At 38.9% G+C, this 13,502-nt stretch overlaps 1 protein-coding gene across 1 annotated transcript in view; it reads right to left on the reverse strand.

Moving 5' to 3' along the window:
- The window catches only part of KCNU1 (potassium calcium-activated channel subfamily U member 1), a 123,609-nt gene that overhangs the window by 49,932 nt on the left and 60,175 nt on the right, over positions 1 to 13,502 (reverse strand).

Consider the following 13,502-nt stretch of genomic DNA (forward strand, 5'->3'; position numbering starts at 1 on the left):
GTAATTATTATCAGGGGAATTCTTTCTTTCTAGAAAAGGCAATCACCAGGGGAAATTCTATGAGGATGTTTCTAGTTATGGCAACTGGCAGGGGGAAGTGATAACTTAAATCTTGAAGGAGATTTAGATGATCATATCTCATCTCTTGTCTAATTTTACAGATAGGGAATTTAGCTTAGAGAAATTATGGGGCTGCTAGTGAATAAGAGATCCAGGCTCCAAGCTTAGTGCCATGCTTCTCTTTGTATAGAAGGCCACAGATTAATGGGGACATTGGTGAGCATCAGAGTTTTCTCGGCATGGGAGTGGGTGAGAGAACATCAAGGCAGGTCCATGACAAGTTTCCAGAAAAGGTAATTCACTGACTGTTTAACTTAGCAAAGCATGGTTTCATCTGAGACAGAGAGATAATATATATGGAAACACAGAAAGCATGGTGCTTATTCAAAAGAGGCTGAGACCTTTCATGCAGTAACAAAAATAAACAACATTTAAAGGTACAGAAGGAAGGAAAGAAGGGAGAAGTAAAAAAAGGGAGAGAGGGAGGAAGGAGAGGGGAAGAAAAAAAAAGCACAAGAACTGCATACTTTATAGACTAATGCAAGATTTAAAAGTTACAGATTCCTGTTCGGTTAGACTAAGGAGGCTCAGCATTGCCTATTTGGTTTGGTTAGGGATGAGGCTTACGCTAATGTTCCTTTGTGAGGGGCAATGGTGAAAAGAGAGACAGAGAGACAGAGAGACAGAGCGAGAGGTGGAGCTAGTATTTCTTACAGGAACACAGAAATTCAACTCTGTGTAACATTGACTGCCTTTACCAACTCATCGACTATCTGAAATTCATCCTGTGGTACTCTCTCCCTGGGTCAAGGACAGAAAACCTCCTGTGCTGCTAGAGTGAGATCTCAAAGGAAAGACAGCAAAGCTGTGCAATTTGCCTACAATGAAGCAGTCCTCCTCTGCCCTGTCTTTCAGGTGTGACGGGTGAATGTCAGCATTTACATGGTATGCCCAGATGGTACCTTCATGTAAATGAGATAAATAAACAAACAGAAACTCATATAAACGATCCTTGGGAAGACGACAAAGAAGAAGAGATGTGGGTCAAGAGAGCCAGAGGTACAGTGTGAGAGAATGGGTGTGGTCTTGGGGAGGGGCTGCTAAAACTCAGGTGATTTGTTTGCAAATCAGTCCAAGTAAGGTAACAACTTTAAGAGATGGTGGAGGGAGGGTTAGACATTATGGGACCTGGGGATGAGGAAAGGAGTAAGAGACGGTGATAAACCCAAGAAAAGGCAGAAGAGAAGGCTACAGACTGGTTGCACCGTGGTCGTTAAAAGACAACAGTGTGGTGATTTTGGGGGAGAAGGGGCTATAAGGGGAACTAACTGGTAATTGAAAAAAAAAATACCTACCTTTGACAGACATAGGAACCAGTAAACTTTAAAGTGTGTGTGTGTGTGTGTGTGTGTCTCTTTGACATTTTTCAGCAACAGGATGAGGTAAGCAGAAAAAAATATTCTTATCCACAAGTTACAATGATGTGTAATTAAGGAACTCACTCAAAGACACAAGACAAGACGGGAAGCACTGGATGATGATCACCAAGTTTCTGTGCCTATTCTGCCTTCCTCTAAACTGTCTGGTACTTTATAAAATGCTCAGAATGGATGTAGAGGTGGGTAGGGTAGGTAAGTGAGGAAAATTCACACATAGTCCTCTCTGCCCCCCATCCTCTTAAAGAGCTGGTTGGCTTTATAGTAGGTCAGTTTCTTCTCCTCTTCCAATGGTGGCAGAGCCTTAGGGAGGACTCTGCAGAGGGGCCCCTGAGACAATTAAGCAGCTGCCTGGTCCCATTAGAGGAGGGGAGCACAACTAGAGACTCCCAAAGGCACACCTGGCTTCCAAGCGTTACAGGCCTTGTAGACCTCTGTTCTTGTCTCTTTTAAGGGGCCTCAAAAACTCCATGGGTTCCTTTTATTCCTTTTCTGTTGATTCTAAACAATTCAGATTGCACAGAATCCTTTGTGCCCCCCGCCACACATTTGCCATTCACTCAAAGAATGTTAAATCTTTTCAATATGCCTATCTTCTCATTGTTCTACTGTTCTGTGGGTTTTTAAAAAATGTCCCAGCTTTTTAGGAAGACAGTATGACACGTTCACCTCCAAATGGAGAAGTGTCTCAGCAAGGGACTCTGAGAAAATGTATTTGAAAACGACATTTGTTGGCTCTCTGGAGCCAAATACAGCCACCTCAGCTCTTTGCTTGAAACCCAAACAGGGTGAATGCCAGTCAGGGATTCCAACCAGCTGGTGTAATTGGCCTAAACAATCTGACAAAGGGATCCCTTTTCCTCAACAGCAGCTTCTCCACCTCTTTCTCTCTCCTTTTTTGCTTGAGAAAGCACAGTTTTGCACTTGCCCTTCATACAAATAACTGGAGGGTGGGAATTATTCAGGAAGCTCATGTTCGACACCCCATCTGTTCATTCCTGACAGCAATATATAATGTAAGGCTATAAAAACTTGAAAAATAATGCAACATAAAAAGGGATTGACTCAGCTCCAAGAGGCCATAAATGGTAACAAATACCACAGGATGATTTATTTCATGCTGTAATCTTTACAGTAAGTCATCTTTCAGACATTTCCTTGTGACAGGTTTTAATAATATTAATGCCCAGAGCAATCCAAATCATCGCCAATAGACGTATTTATCAAGCTGCCAATCCGAGTAAATGAAATTCTATAAGCAATAATGTAACATGTTTAAAGGAAGCTAATAAAACAAGTCAGCGGAGAAATATTACTTCAAAGTATTCTCTCCCTCTAATCCAGCCCTGTATGTTATACAGCTAAAATGCAAATCTTTCCATACTTGATTTATTGCTCCAAAAATACCAATGACCTTTTCCCAAGCTTCTGTATATTCACTCTCACACATTCATAAAGCCTGCAGTGCATCCTGCCAGCATCACTGAGCACTGGAGTGCTTAGCATTTATTGTTATGTTTGTCTTGCTTTCATGTAGGTACTTGATTGGCAGCTGCAGTAAATAACATCTAAGTTTCCAAGCCTTATTAAAATGTTACAAATACCTAAGCCATAAAGTAATCTTTACAGTGCCCACTCTAGGCAGGTCTTCAAGAATACCTAAGAAAGTGAGTTGAGGAAGGGCCTGATGGTTTCCCAGTTGCCAGGTAAACTTCACACGAGGGGAAGCAAACCTGCGTTTTCCTTTCATCCGGTTTGCTTTGCTCTGTACTAATTATTTGTTATTCATGCAGATCACAGTATGCCAGCTGTTCAAACATTTGGTGTTTCAAACACAGCTCAATGTCTGCCTCCTGCAGGAAGCCTTCCTTATGAATTTCATTAATTTTCTGATCTCTAGCACAATACCTGACCCATCCCTCAAAGCAACATTGTAATTAATGAATCCCTGAAAGCACAATACACATCAAAGGCACTCACCAAATATTAGCTGGAAATATGCAGTGCATTGATTTATGTGATCCATTCTACAATTAACTGATGTCTCATTTTTTTTCTTGCATGTCACATACATACGCTTTGAAGATAGATTTACTATTTAATGGTACCACAAGTGTTTGCTATACCACTGTGCACTCTGTAGGGACATTTTATATATGCATGTGACTATGTATACACATACACACACACACATATATCTCTCTCATTGGTGTGATAATGTTTAAATGTACTTATGTATTATTATTATGGTCCTTGTGTTCATTTGGAGAAGAACCTTTTGGGGTGCCTACCATGCCCATTATTTGTACCCCTTTACCTCTCTGAGAACTGCCTCAGCCCCCACATGATAGCCAAGTTTACTCCATTTCCTGGATAGGATTGAACAAATCAGACACAGTCAGACACTCTCCTCCAAACACAGAAAACTGGGATACTGGAAATCTAGTCACCTAGTTTCTAGAACAGGAGCCGGGATGTGGCTTTAGGACAGTAGTAGCCAAATTCTACACAGCAGAGTTACAGAAAGCCCTTGTGCAGAGGACGAAGCCCAGGCAGCAGCTCCTGCGCCCCACTGGCAGAGTGCAGATGCCTCGGGACACAGATTTCCACGTCCTGGCTCCAGTCTCACCAGAAGACGTACATCACCTTCTTCCTTACGTATTTCCTGTACTGTGACTCCTTATTAGAAAAGTTCTTGTCTTCATTTTAAAAGGATTTATGCTACTTGCAAGTGATTGAACATTAATTAAAATGTATATATTTTGTTGATGAGTCAGCTTTATAAAAGACAACCTGAGAGACATATTTTTGTTTCAAAGGAATTCATTCCTTATCATGAGATGTTGGAGAGTTTTTGGAGGTTAATCAAATACCTTTGTATCTTAGTAATTCAGAGTATTTTGAGTTGAGTTTTGGAGCACCCTTGGAACAGAGTAAGATGAGGAGGAAAGCCCATTTTAGGTATACGCACAGGCCCAGGGCTGGAAGAGAAGTCCAGGCATATTTGGAGAAGTGAGAGAACACAGTAGTACTGCTTGAATTAAGAGGACTTTTGTGAGAGACAGGGCCACATGATAAAGGACAGTGTTAGAATTTTTATCTCATTCCTAAGGGAACTGAAAAACCATGGAAGGGAAACGATATTGTCAACTTTCCACTTTTGATATATCGTCCTAAGTATAATACAGGAATAGATAAAAGAGGACAAAATGAGATGTGGGGAGACCAGGTCAAAAGCCATTCAACTGTGTTCTAGAAAGAGAAGATGCTGGGTGGATTGGGATTAGAATTAGAGATAGAAAAGGAAGGGAGATTCAAGATATCTTTAGGGGTAAAAGAGAAAACAGGAGAAATGATTGAATTTAGCAGGGAAAGCTCAGCTCCCTCACTTGATTCTTTTATCCCGTACCCAGACTACTAGCCCAGGTGTTAGCCAACGACCAGTCTCACTAGGTTCACTATTTTTCCTTTTGTTCTTGCCTACCTTAGAGTGTGCTGCTGACTGCAGTTAATAGAGGCAGAAATCAGGTATTTGGGAAACATTTGAATTTTATAATTATATTCCCTAATTTTGTATAGTAAAATTGTTCCAGAACCCAGTTCCTTTTTGTACTTAATTTCTTTTCACTTTCTCTCAACGTAAGTGCTCCGTCATTAACATTAACACCCAGCCCTGTTCACTGTGTTTCTCAGTGCGAAACAAGCCAGCCAAGGGTGATGTTAGATCATGGGTCACGATACAATTTGAAGAAGCCTCCTGTTCCCTGAAATTTTTATACGCATGCCGAGGGACACACCGCACTCCTGGGAGTTGCCATGACACACCTGTCTCCTCTTCTGTTAGTTCTTGGCTTGGGAAAATAGACCTGGCAAGACCCCATGGCTGAAATAGTAAAATGAAGGAAAGTAAAGAAGCAGCAAGGAGGATTGAGAGGCTCAGGCCACTGCACAAATCTGGAGGCAGAGATGAGAATATCCGGTGAAACAGTGCTTCACTCAGAATAATTTACTTTTATTCTTCCTCCCCCGACCCCCATAAGAAAAATATCCTAAGTGGAAAGGTAGACTTTCAAAGACCCTTTGGAAGGAGGACTATAATCAGGAGGGTTAGAGATAATCTGCTTATATGGGTTGTAAAAACATTTCTCCTGTGTTCTTCCTGGTCCCAAATATCCCTTAAGATTTAGTCATCTGACATAGGCCTTTGACTTTGAAAAAACAGACGAATATAAACTAACCTAGAATGGTTTCTACCTGTTTTACACTTTAATATGCTCACTATTTTTCCAAAAAATTAGCTGTTAAAAAAAAACAAAACAAAAACCAGACAGATCTATATAGAGAGGTCAGAGCCTTATGCCACTGGGATCATTGACTTTTTTCCCGATCTCAGAGCTTATTCCTGGGTGAGCTTAAGGGATGCAGATGAAAATCCATTAGTTTGGGTGGGGTGTGGGTGCTGAGAACTGTTCCTGGAAGGCTGAGCTCATAGGCCAAGTCCACACTTGACCTGGCCCTACAAATCCTTCCCAGTTGTGTTTTCCCCATGAGCCATCTCTAAATCTCTTAAAACTGGTTCCCGAGGCTGATCCACAAAAGGATTTCTCAAAGGAATAAAACAGAATTCAGGGGAGAAAAAAAGAAAACATATTACCCATGGTCCTGAAGACTGAATACTTATGCTGTGGGCACAAGCTGAAACCAGGAATCTTTAGAAAGGTCGAACAAGATTCAGATTTACCCCGCAGCAGTGCAAAAGCCAGGCACCAGGCTTGGCTGGCTGAAAAATCTAAGAGAATATTTCAGTTGAAGCAAATCTAACTAATCAGTACAAAAATGTCTTTTCGTGCGGTATTATTTTAAGAACTAGGAATATTAATGTGCTCTTTACTTGTAATAAAATGTGAATATAAAGATATTAGTCATAATGATAACATTAGTAAATAAGTAAAATCTGTGAACATTTTTATGTTGAAAGACCGTTTGCACTGTTCTCAATTACCAAGCCATATCCATGGACTGAGATGTTACTTTGAATCAAAGTCTGTAAGTTTGCCACTCTCCATTTCAGCCTCTTATAGATCTTCCTGTAAATATGTATATCTGTAATGTGTGTATGTAAAGGGTGTGTAAAATAAATCACATACATATATGTATATATATTCACAGATATATGTGATTTACTTTATTAATTCTTTCATAGTAACACCAGAATTGTCTCCCAAAGAGTAAGTTATCCACGATATACATACTAGTGATTTAAAAACATATGTATTACAATTTTCTTTCATTATTTAAACTGAACATTTTAGGAGAAGTTCAAGACTGAAAATGGCAGCTTCTTTCATACTTATAAATTGCTTTATGATTTTTTTAAAGCTAGCTTTTCCCCCCTGGTACCTTAAATGCAGATGAGATATAATAATACCTACATGCCATTATGAGGAAACCAGAAAGCAGAGGGGCAGGAAGCTGTCTGGGTTAAAATCAGGACTGGGATTAGCATCCCAGCCTTTCGAAGTGGGGTGGAGCCTCACCTGACACAGGGGTCCCTGCAGCAGAGAGAGCCCAGCCCAGCACCCAGATGCCAGTGTCTGCTGGCCCCGGCAGGGCAAGCAAGTGGCACCTGTGCCATCCTGTCTGAGGGCAGAGATCTGCTCCCAGTCTGACCCTGGGAGGAGAGGAAACTCCTCATTTAAAAGAAAAAAAAAAAAAAAAGGAAAAGGGTTATTTCTTGTCATTACATAAGTGTTCGCCATAGCATTACATACAATAATAACCTACTTGTTTCGAGAGTAAAAAAGAATAATGTTTAGAAAACATATTTAATTTCCACATGTTTTAAGAAATGTGACTATTGCTTCAAGAGGGACAGGCTTGTAAATAAAAACAAATGGAAATGACTAGATTTTTCCTTGGGCTTGGAGGAGAGCAGGGCAGGTTTCCAGGGAGCCAGTTATTCAGTTTACTTTTTAGCACTATCTGCAGCAATATTTCAGAGTGGAATAAGTAAAATATCTGTTTGCTTTCATTTGGCAGCGGCAAGATCGCAGGGAAAATAAATAAATAAATAAGAAATATGGAGTCCCCACGGTGTGATCCCAGGGTATGGAAACTCACTTCTCTTACATGCCTCCCTCTGGCATAATTGACTTTCCACGTGCATTCTAATAATGACACTTCAGCAGGTTTCAAGAGACATTTTTTTCCTTCTGTTGTTGTAAATTATGGTTTGGGAAAAAAAGTGTTATAAATCTAATTACATTTTCACTTACATTAACAAGTCAGCACAATCTTCCAGCATGTTTACCAAGCAATTCCAATATTTACAGCTGACCTAACTGGATGTTTTATTGTCCTGATAGCTGCGGATGTGCCGAAGACAGCTGCTAAGGTGTAAAACTACCCAGCAACCCTGAAGGTTTGCCTGCCTTATGTTTGCCTTCACCAACCAGCTGCAAAACTGGACAAGACAGCGGGAGGGAGAGGGAAGTGTGTTCTGGAGCAGGAAGGAGAGGAGTTTGTTAAAGGTGCCATTTCTTAATCCTCTCTTGGTAAGAAAGGTTCTCCCAATTATTTGGGGACTACTACAGACTCAAAAACTAACTTGTTCTTGACAAGTTTGAATGAAAAGTTATAGATAATTGCATGAATGCCATTAATATATTGAGTGAACACCCCTGATATTTGATGTTGAGATCAGGATGATTTTGGTTCTGTTCTTGACTTTCGCTAACAAAGCCAGCATGGTCCTTAGGAGCCAAGCATGGGTCTAACATAGGCTTGAAATTCTTATATTCTCATATCCTTAGAGAAAGGGCTAACGAAAGGAAATCATTCCTACCAGGAATAGAGCGTATTGCTTCATGGGGAGACAGGAACTGGGTCTATCTTTCCCATTACTAAAGATGAGTTCTGCTGTGGCCTTGACTTGTATTTAAATTAAAATTGTATTTATCGCTAAGTTGTCTCTCTTTCCTACTCATGCTGTTGATTTAATGCCACAAATGCAGAATGGTCATAAAACTTTAGCAGAGAGCTGCTTTGAGGTGAGTTTCCAGATGATGGGTTCAATTGCTTAGTGGACAACCCTGTCTTCTGCATCGTGATAATGGCTAACATTTATTCAGAGCTTATTCTCTGCTAGGAACTTGGCCAAGAGTCTCATCCTTAATCTTCTCACTGACCCCAAGGCATTGGTACCACTTGTCTTATGGATGAGAAACCTGAGCCACAGAATAATCAGGGACTTGCTCAGGATCACATGACATGGAAGTCAAAGAGCTGAGATCTGACCCTTGACAGCCCGCTCCGGAGCTCCCTCTACAATCATAGGACCAGGTAGTCCCTTTCTTGATCACTCTTCCTGCAATCTAAAAACAAACATCCCATACTATGCAGTAGCCTTTGGAGTGTGGGTGTCACCTAAAATCAAATACATATTCAACGACCATCTATTAAATTGACTTTTGTTTGCTAACCTAAAATCATACCTCCCCTTCCGGTTGATGCCTGAAATCTCCCAGTTAGGGCTTGGTTCCTTAACTGAAGACCTGATCCCTGAGAATAGAAAAGCTACCCTTGGATGGGTTAATGTTTTAAACTTCTGTTTTTGCAAATGATGGTTCAAAGAGATGTTGATGAGGGCAGTACACAGGCAGGGATTGTGAGCTCCTGAGAAGGGCAATGGTGGAGTGTCAGACAGAGGGCAAAAAGTAAGAATAAAGAGTCTATGGCCATTGCCTAGTTCACATTTTTTTCTTTTTTTTTGTAGAAACTATGTAAGTCATGTCCTTAGTCCTTGAATAGAGTTTTCCTTAAAAAGAGTGACTAAGCTTCCCATAATCTTCACCTTGTCTTGGCAGGTTGGCCTTTTATATATGACTCTAAACAGACAAGGTCTCACCCTGGCCTTTTAGGAGATTATACATAAGAATAAAACATGTAAAGACTAATTATTTAATGCAAATAAATATACACAGTAAATGATCAGTTGTCACACTGTAACTTTTATTCCCATGTTATGAGGGCTGCCTCCTCATCTTACCACCTCACTAAATCAGTGGAAATTTCCAAAACCACAAGTCCTAGGAGAATTTTACTTCGTATTTCTTAATATCTGTCCACAGAATCACAAAGAGGTTTTTAAAAGGGTTTTGTCGTTCCTTTATTATAGCCTCCTAAGCGAGTCAAACAGACAGGGTGAGGGCCACAAAAGTAACGGAGGGATATGTTGAATTTTCTGTGGCATTACTCTGACACTTCTCTGAAGCCTGAAGCTTTTTTTTTTGCCTTCTATTTTCAGGTAATAATAAAATATTGTTTTTAATCTAAAAAGCATTTATTCAATACATACTTGATAAATTATTCATAAACAGATGGTATTTTGCTAGAGTTGTGTCACATTGCTTCTCAGAAATCCAATTTTTGCCTGCGTAAGTATAAGACAAAAACTAGAAAAGAGGTGCTTAGAGGGTCTAAAGGAAAGTACCCACTCATTCCTTTGCAATTCTTATTCTTCTATAATCTGTGCCACCCAAACTATTTCATCTGTCTTTGGAACTCAGGCTCATTTTGCTTAAAAACATTATTTCTGCATGTCTACCTCTATCCCTACCCCATATCTATACCTGTAACTATGGATACCTATTGTATTATTGTTTTCTTTGGACTTCATATTGAAACTTGATAAAATGCTTATTAAACTTCATACCAATGGTATATGCTTTTGATTTCTTAGTTATGGACTATATTTTATTCAAATAGAAAAGTGTATGCTTATTGCAAGGAAAAGACATTTTAAAAAGTTAATATGAAAGAATGGGAAAAAAAGTACCTGCTCAGACCTCATGGGATCAGGTTCTGTAGAAAACTCAGACAGAGAAGTTATGTGGAAAAGTATGTTCAGATTTCAATATAGTCTATTAGAGTTGAATTAAGCAGACCCAGAGAGAGAAATGCTAGGGAAGGGTTAATATATCCAATGAAGACAAACCTTTCTATTAGAAATGCTTTCTTCTCCTGACTCAGATCTATCATACACTGTCTGGAAATGTCTGTCTCTCCTTGTTTCACTGATTCGATAGCCATCAATATCAACTTGGGTTTATAAACACCTACTTTTAAAAATACTGAATGACTCAATGTGGATATTTTGTTATTGGTCAGAAAGTCCCTCAGCTCACCCAAAGTAGGGTGGCCAGAATATAGAAGCTGGAAGCAAGGACAAAGAGGTTGTAGGAATGGTTGAGATGCATTTTTATCATTAAATTTTTCATAGGTCTAATTTTATCATCCTGAAAAGGAAAAGGAAATTCTCATCTTCTCTCATATTACATGACCTCTTGATTTAAAAACACAGGATTCAGGTGAATAGACCTAGTGTTTATTTATTCAACAAATACATATTCAACTACCATCTATTAAATAGACTTTTGTTTGGTAGTCTAAGAACCTAACTGCTATTTATAACATTGCTTATTCTCTGAGAAAGGAGAGACACCAGGGATGCAATGAAATATCAGACTATAACCTTGTGTAAGTCAGAGCTTCTGTATTGCTTCAAGTACTAAAACCAGAAAACTGCAGTTTCTGAACTGATCAGAAAACTCACTGATGGCCCGAAGATTACATCTTTAAAAGCATCAATCCCATTGTCAGCAAAACTATAAATAATATTATGCTGATTTTAGTATGTGAATGTGATACTGTTAACACACCAAAAATGGATCACAAATAGCACATAGCATGTGTTTGACATTTTCCCTCAGTAATGTCTACTTGTCTCTACTAAGCCATCAAGTCTATTTTATCACTCATTGTTGTTATCCAGGACTTATGTTTGCCAATTCGCTGGCTGGAGTTACCTTTGCCCTTTAAAAAAATGAAAATGAAAAACAAAACAAAAAGCCACCCTATTCTATAGTACAAAGTGGGAGAAGGATTTGTCATTGATCTCATTAACACTGTACGTACTTAAATCAACTGAGCTAACCAAGTCCATTGATGGAGTATCACAGACATTCACCCAGAAAAGGTACTTATCTATCAAAGTTTATAACTGTCTAATAAGCAGTATGACTTTGATTAGTGTTTTTTCTTAACCTCTAGTTTATGTGAACATATCTTGCTTTTAAAGGTATAAGTGAATTAAGTATGATCTTTAGAGATGATCTGGATGGTAGCTATCACTCTCTCATCTTATTTAGGGGCTTTTAAAGCACATTCAGAGATCATCCAGCCAGATGTAAGGCTGATGGGCTCAGTCTGAGGATGGACTAAGTCATGTGGATAAATTCTCCTTTTAGATGCCTGCTTTAGAACATTTCCTTATTTATCATAGACAATGGGGGAATTAAATACAATGAGAAAAATATCAGTAAGTTAAATTATTATTATTACTATTTTTGGCTGAGCTAAAGAATAATGGGAAAAGTCAGTTAAACCAAATGGCTAAAATCGCATTTGAGGATTTTCAGTGGCTTTGATTATCCATGAATTGACCATCCTCTATCATCACAGAGAAGACATGACAAAGAATAAGTGGAAGTATAAACATGGCTGGAGCACTTCATGTGTTATCACATATCTTGTCTTTATATTATCCAAACAATTTTCCAATTTGGACAACTTTTGTAACAACTTTGCATTAATGTAGACATAATGTACACACATATGTACACATGCACAGTATCAGTAGCAAAGAATGTATACTTAAGAAATTTGAGATGTTATTTTCACAGCACTCTACCATGAATCCTCACTTCTTATCAGGCTAGCTGGTACATGGAAGGCTCCACATTTGTCCCATGCCTTGCCCATGTCACATTCTTTACAGGAGTTCATATTCCCACTCTCTTCTATCTTCCCAAGTCCCACCTCCCACATAAAACTTTCTGGAACAATCCATCCAGCCCTCCTTGACCTCTGCTAGAATCATCAACGCCGCATTTGAAGGAATGCTGCCTTATTTGGCTTCTGATTGATTTTATATGAATTCACCTTCTTTACCTAACTAGATTGCCTAGGAGTTGAAACATGATTTTTATATCTACAAACACGTCAAGCACAGTGCCTACCTAGCAATAGCGTATTCAATAAATGCCTTTTTACCAACCATTTTAAATGAAAAATACATTTATCTGCAAATCCCAATGCCAGTCTGTAGCTGTTTTGTTGTCATTAAGAGTGAGGCAAAATATAAATTCACGAAGTTTCACAGCACTGTTCTCCTAAGCAGTTCTTAACCTTTTCTTACACGTTGTCTCAGTTTCATCAAATCCTGGAATGAAAGACAGGGAAGGATAGAAACAAAAATTCCTAGGACTTTTACATTCCTCTCAATGCACACATGAAGTGGTGGCACTTTTGGTGGCTCAGGCATTTAACACCTGCCTCACCTGTAGAAGAGGTAGAGTAAAACCTCCGTTAAAGTGATACATTCAGAGTCCTTAGTTAAACAAAAGCATGAGTTTTCATGTAGTAAAAGAAAGAGGTGAATTATAGCAAAAACAAGATCAAGAATTTCTTTCACAATCCACATCTTTGGATGGCTCTGCACTTATTACACATTCAGTCCAATTCAGTACACCTTCCTGGGCATAATAATTGATCGTTGCAATAATAAGGGATATTTAATGAGCACTTACTCTCAGTCAGGAATCAAGAAAAGTGCTTTAAATACCTAATCTTACTACAAACGAACCTATAAAGAATTCATTACAATTATACTTGTTTAAGATATCAAAGCTGAGATACCTAGAAGTTAAGCAACCTGCTCCAAATCACAAAGGTTAGAGCCAGCACTTCAACTTACCTTATGTAATGCCAGAGAATAGTGACTGTGCTCTGCTGATAATATAATATTGAACAGTATACAATAACATTTCTCAACCACTGAAGATTTTCTTGGTATAGGATAGCTACTAAACGGTAATGCTGCCAACATATTATATTCAAAATAAAGTTTAGAGTAATAGAACTTTTAGATCAACCCTCTCTTTAAAA

This window comes from Furipterus horrens, unplaced genomic scaffold (assembly GCF_987537825.1).
Source record: "Furipterus horrens unplaced genomic scaffold, mFurHor1.1.pri manual_scaffold_12, whole genome shotgun sequence".
Lineage (NCBI taxonomy): Eukaryota > Metazoa > Chordata > Mammalia > Chiroptera > Furipteridae > Furipterus > Furipterus horrens.